This window comes from Phyllobates terribilis, unplaced genomic scaffold, assembly GCF_046119375.1.
Source record: "Phyllobates terribilis strain yellow unplaced genomic scaffold, ASM4611937v1 Scaffold_1__5_contigs__length_1240528914, whole genome shotgun sequence".
Classification (NCBI taxonomy): Eukaryota; Metazoa; Chordata; class Amphibia; order Anura; family Dendrobatidae; genus Phyllobates; species Phyllobates terribilis.
The window spans coordinates 173,990,078-173,995,554 of NW_027362761.1; the positions used below are offsets into that span (position 1 = coordinate 173,990,078).

At 50.2% G+C, this 5,477-nt stretch overlaps 1 pseudogene; it reads left to right on the forward strand.

The window, feature by feature from the left end:
* Window positions 1–3,509: 3,509 nt before the first annotated feature.
* On the forward strand, window positions 3,510–3,607 carry LOC141174666 (U2 spliceosomal RNA; annotated as a pseudogene).
* The last annotated feature ends 1,870 nt before the right edge of the window (window positions 3,608–5,477 follow it).

The following is a 5,477-nucleotide window of genomic DNA, read 5'->3' on the forward strand; positions in this document are numbered from 1 at the left end:
AGTCATTGCCTTAGATTTAAGGTGGGCAGCATTATTATGTTGAGGAATTTGAATGCAAAACGAGGACTCTGCAATGGTACACAATTAGTTGTAACATCATTGAATAGAAATTTTCTTGAGGCAGAGATTTTAACAGGATCAGCTGAAGGTGATAAGGCATACAGAGAGATTTCCAACAAGATTACTTTGTTGTTTATCGTGTAAAAAGGCTGAAAGTAAATAGACATGGGTAATTTGAGTAAGTTTTTATTATGTAGAGCAATCTTTTCTAGCTTCCGAAACTTATTTGTTTCGGGAACTCGGGCTGCTAGTTGCCACATAAAGTGACATTGGTCAAATTAAAAAAATGTGGCCTGGTCATTAAGGTCAAAATTGGCGCGGTCACTAAGGGGTTAATGGTGGTGGGGGTGCCTTCTGCTTCATCTGAGTAGGGGACCAAAATACCTTGCCATGGCTTTGAGTACACTCAATATATTCACGGTGAAAATACAAGACAGAATTTCTCTTTCTCTCCATAAGAATGTAAGATCTCTGCAGGACTGCAGAACCAGAGCACAAAATTACAAGACAGATGTATTGTCAGGCAGGCTGGACATCACAAACAAGTTGGAGCCAGGCCTACTAGCCAAGAAAGGGTAGGGAAATATAAATAGTTTCCTTACTTCATAACAGGTCATGTGACATCAATTTACGGATGGACAACTAATGGACTGGCACATGACCAGGAAGATGCATGGGAGTGTGTGTGTACATAAGGGTGACAATGGACATGACTAACCAAGTCATACAATGTAGCTGAGCACTATAACATTATTTTGTATGCTTTTTTTTTTTGCTTAACCCCTTAAGGACCGAACCACTTTGCACGTTAATGACCGAGCCTCATTTTTAAAATTTTTCCAAAGTCTGACCAATCGCAGCAATCAGAAAGTGGGGTCTGCTGAAATGGGTCACCGTATCTCTAGCCGTGCCAGTCAGCAGTCATTGACCACTGTCGACACAGAGCTCATGACGTACTATACCTGACATTCTGCGTTAAGTAGCTGTTAATGCATGTGCTCTGTGGGTAGAAAAATCTTGCCACTATAGCAGGAAGAGCAGTGGGTCTACAATGTGTGATAAGTCACTTTTAGGTGTCTGTTCTAAATGGTAGTTTATAATTCATTATCAGAAGTTGGCCTTTTTATGACTAATGGTGCTTGAAATTATTAAAACAACTATATGTTGCATTTTAACAAACGGGCCCACATTACAAGTCAAGGTATTTTACACAAGCATTAAAATACCACAATTTAATGCTCAGCAAACTATGTTAATTACACATTCTGTCATCTATAGATGATATGTAAATTGTCTCTTCAGAGAGGAAGAGGACTTGAACTCTAGTGACACCTATTGGCACTAGAGTTCAAGTCCTCTTCCTGTCTGAAGAGACAATTTGCATATTTAATTTCCTAGAGGAGCATGCAAGGCATTGAAGTCTCTTCCTTCTGGTGTGCCAGACCCGGCATGTCACTCTCCACAAGATCAGGGGTCTCAAACACGCGGCCCGCGGGCAGCATGCGGCCCCTCCAGCTTCTTGCGGCCCGCAGGCACAGACCCCGTAACGATCGCGGCTCTCTCCAGCCGCCGCCGACATCAGCACTGTAGTCCAGTGTATTGCCGCGCAGAGACTGGCTCTCTGCACAGCAATACCAGTGTCAGCCGCCGGCCTATCAGAGGCCAGCAGCTGACGTCTGCGTCCCAGCGCAGCGAGTATGACGTCACTGCCATGCGCAGATGTCAGCTGCTGGCCTCTGATAGGTTGACGGCTGACACTGGTATTGCTGTGCAGAGAGACGGTCTCTGCGCGGCAATACACTGCACTACAGCGCTGATGTCGGCGGCTGCTGGAGAGAGCCGCGATCGTTACGGGTTCTGTGCCTGCGGGCCACAGGTGCATAAAGGACACCGAGGGAACAGAGGACGGGTGAGAATCTTTTTTTTTCTCTGTCATGTGAAATACAGCACAGGTGGGTACTGTGCGCAGTATGGGAGGACAGGGACCCTGACAGCAGTATGGGGGGAACCTGGATGGGGGACCAAGTGTTAGGCGTCTGCTGGATTCAAAATGGGTCCAGAACCTTCTGTGGTCTCCCATTCTGGTCCAGTCAGGGATAATGCTGCTCACCATCATCTTCAGTCCCAACACCTAGCTGGTCCACGAGAAGTACAGGTTGTCTCTCGGGCCTTTGTGCCTAGCAACAGGAAGCATAGGTTGCGGAGGGAGACAGGGCTGTTAAAGTCTAAGTCCAGGTTTCTCTGTAGTGAGCATGCCCGTGACATGGCGGCCCGTGATTGGTGGTTTGGGAGTCAGCTGATCCGGTGACCTGGCACCGCCTGATTGGTCGCGGGTGACGTCACCAATGGTGCGACGGTGGGCAGGGATTAATCTTTAAAAGGCCCACCCACAAACATGGCGGCACGCTCTGATCATTGAGCAGTGATGCTGTTGTGTGGACGCTTGGTCTCTTGGGCTCCACGTGTGCTTTAGTTTCTGCAGGCAGGTTTAGTGGAAATAGGCAGGTTAGTGGAAATAGGCAGGTAGATTGGTCTGGCAGTCTGGCTCTTACAAGGGGGTTGCCATACACCCCGAGCAGTCTGCAGACGCCGTATTCCCGGTACCACTTGTGAGCTACGTGGAGCGGTTCTCCTCAGTCCGGTAGCACTCCGGCTGAGAGCAAGTATACCCGGCGTGTATCACACACGCATCCTAGCGCCTACTGTTTAGTCCCTGTGTAGTTAACAGGGCTACAGCTACTTCCCCGGTCGCACATCTCCCGTGCTGTTAACGGAGATTGAGCGAACCGCTATACCCGTTCCCGTGTGCAGTAACACGGAAGGGTTTATCATTTAAGTTGGTTGCTTTCCTTCTCACCGGGAAGGTGTTCGGCAGCAGTCCACCAGGCTGCATTGCGGACCCCGGGGTCGGTTGCGTTCCATTATAATAAAGTTGTTTGCAACCATCCCCTTAACATCATGACTACAGTATGGGGGACCTCGATGGGAAGCCATGTCTGCAGTATGGGGAACCTGGATGGGAGACCTTGTCTGCAGTATGGGGGACCTGGATGGGAGACCATGTCTGCAGTATGGGGGACCTGGATGGGACACCATGTCTGCAGTATGGGGGACCTGGATGAGAGACAATGTCTGCAGTATGGGGGACCTGGATGGGAGACCATGTCTGCAGTATGGGGGACCTGGATGGGAGACCATGTCTGCAGTATGGGGGACCTGGAGGGGAGACCATGTCTGCAAGATGAGAACCAGTTCAAAAGGTGTATAGAAAATAAAATGGTATCACTAAAAATTTCACTTTGTCATGCAAATAATGCGGCCCCCCAAATTAAATGTTTTTCCGTGTGTGGCCCATATGCCCAGCTGAGTTTGAGACCCCTGCCTTAGATCCTATAGATGATAGTATCACAAATACTTCCATGGAGAATGGAAGGTATCACTGGTGCATAAAAGCTTCTCGGCCTTTTGGCTAAGATCAAGTGTAGTATCTGTTCTTTTAAGAACACAAGAGCTACGGTCTACACTTGATGAGAGCGATCGAACTCAGAAGGAGAAGAGCTTCGGAGCCCAGCTGACATCGGAGAAGGAAGGCAGATATCGGTCGGAGGAAGAAGCTCTAAGGAATCCAGAAGAAGACAAAGACTCGGAGAAGAATCGGGCTGTCCTGAGGAATCTTCGAGGAAGAAAATCAGCGAGACAAAGACCTTTCGGGGAATTTGTCCAGAACACGACGGGAGAAGAATCTGCATAGCTCTACCCCTTTCGGGAAGAGTTCCAGATCCAGCTCCAAGAAGTAACTGCAGGAGGAAAGCCATGGCAAGCGGTGCGAGGAAGACCAAAAAGAAGAGCCTGGAGCAGGGGATCGCCAGGAGGGCCCAGCCAGGAGCCGATTCTGCCCCCAAGGACTCTGCCTCCATGACTGGCCAGCAGAAGGGACCCCAGAAGCCCCGCCACGAAGCTCCTGCTCTGGAGCCCTAGATGCGGCAGACGGTGGCCCTGAAGCTCAAGGAAGTGGATGGGAGAGTGCCGGACATGTCCTCGGATGTGTTCTGCCAGAAGATGCTGCTGGATCGAGGCTTCTCCAGGTCGGACACCCTCAGCATCCAGACCTTCTTGACAGGGATCTTCTTCGTCACCTTCGCCACAGTGAGGAGCTTAGAGCAGCCTACGCAATGTGGCGGTCCTTCAAGGGTAGCTTCCAAACAGTCTCTGATTGGGGGGGGAGTATGTTAAACTTGAGTTTCGCTGTTTCTTTCAGGCCAAGGGTCGACAACAGGCATGTGAGAAGACGAGGGACTTCAGAGGGCTGCAGCGCGAGCTGTGGTCGCTGCAGGACCTCCTTCACTGCGGCTGGGACGTGAGGGAGGAGCTGGAGGAGACCAAGAAGAGCCTGAAAAGGCACTTTGAGGAGGAGTCCAAGCGAATCGTCTTCCGTTCCAAGGTGGAGAATCTGGAGAATGGTGAGAAATGTAACTCATTCTTTTTCAGGAAACTCCATGCTGGCCACACGTCCCTGAACGAGCTGCGAGACGAGAGCGGAAACATGCGACGTGGGGAGGAGGATGTGATGAGGGTCGTCAGCGACTTCTACAGCGAACTCTACTCCCACAAGACTACCGACCCCGACGCTGCTGATAAGTTCCTGTCAGGTATCACTAACCATCTTGATCCTGCAGGCACGGCAGCCTTGGACAAACCTCTGAGGTTGGGGAAATTGCTCTCTGCCGCTAAATCCTTTAGGACCGGCAGGACCTCGGGCAGTGGTGGGCTTCCAGCGGAACTCTATGTAGCACTGGGAGACCTCATCTGTACGGACCTGTTGGACCTGTATGAGGAGATGGTGGTGGAGGGCAGAATGCCTCCGCCATTGAGGGTAGGAATGGTCACGATCCTGTACAAGCGGAAGGGATAGAGGTGCGACATGAGGAATTGGCGTCCCATGACTCTGCTCAACGTGGACTACAAGATCCTGGCCAAGACGATGGCGACACGACTGAAGACGGTCATCGGACGGATCATCCACCCGGACCAGACCTGCGGCAACCCTGGACGTCGCATCGCAGGGAGCCTCGCTCTCGTGCGGGACACGGTCGAGTACATCAAGGTCCGCCGCGCACACGCGGCCCTGGTCTCCTTGGATCAGGAGAAGGCCTTCGACCGGGTTTCCCACGAGCTCATGGGCCGAGCTCTGCACCGGTTAGGTTTGGGTAACATGTTTTGTTCGTACAGTACAGACCAAAAGTTTGGACACACCTTCTCATTTAAAGATTTTTCTGTATTTTCATGACTATGAAAATTGTACATTCACACTGAAGGCATCAAAACTATGAATTAACACATGTGAAATTATATACTTAACAAAAAAGTGTGAAACAACTGAAAATATGTCTTATATTCTAGGTTCTTCAAAGTAGCCA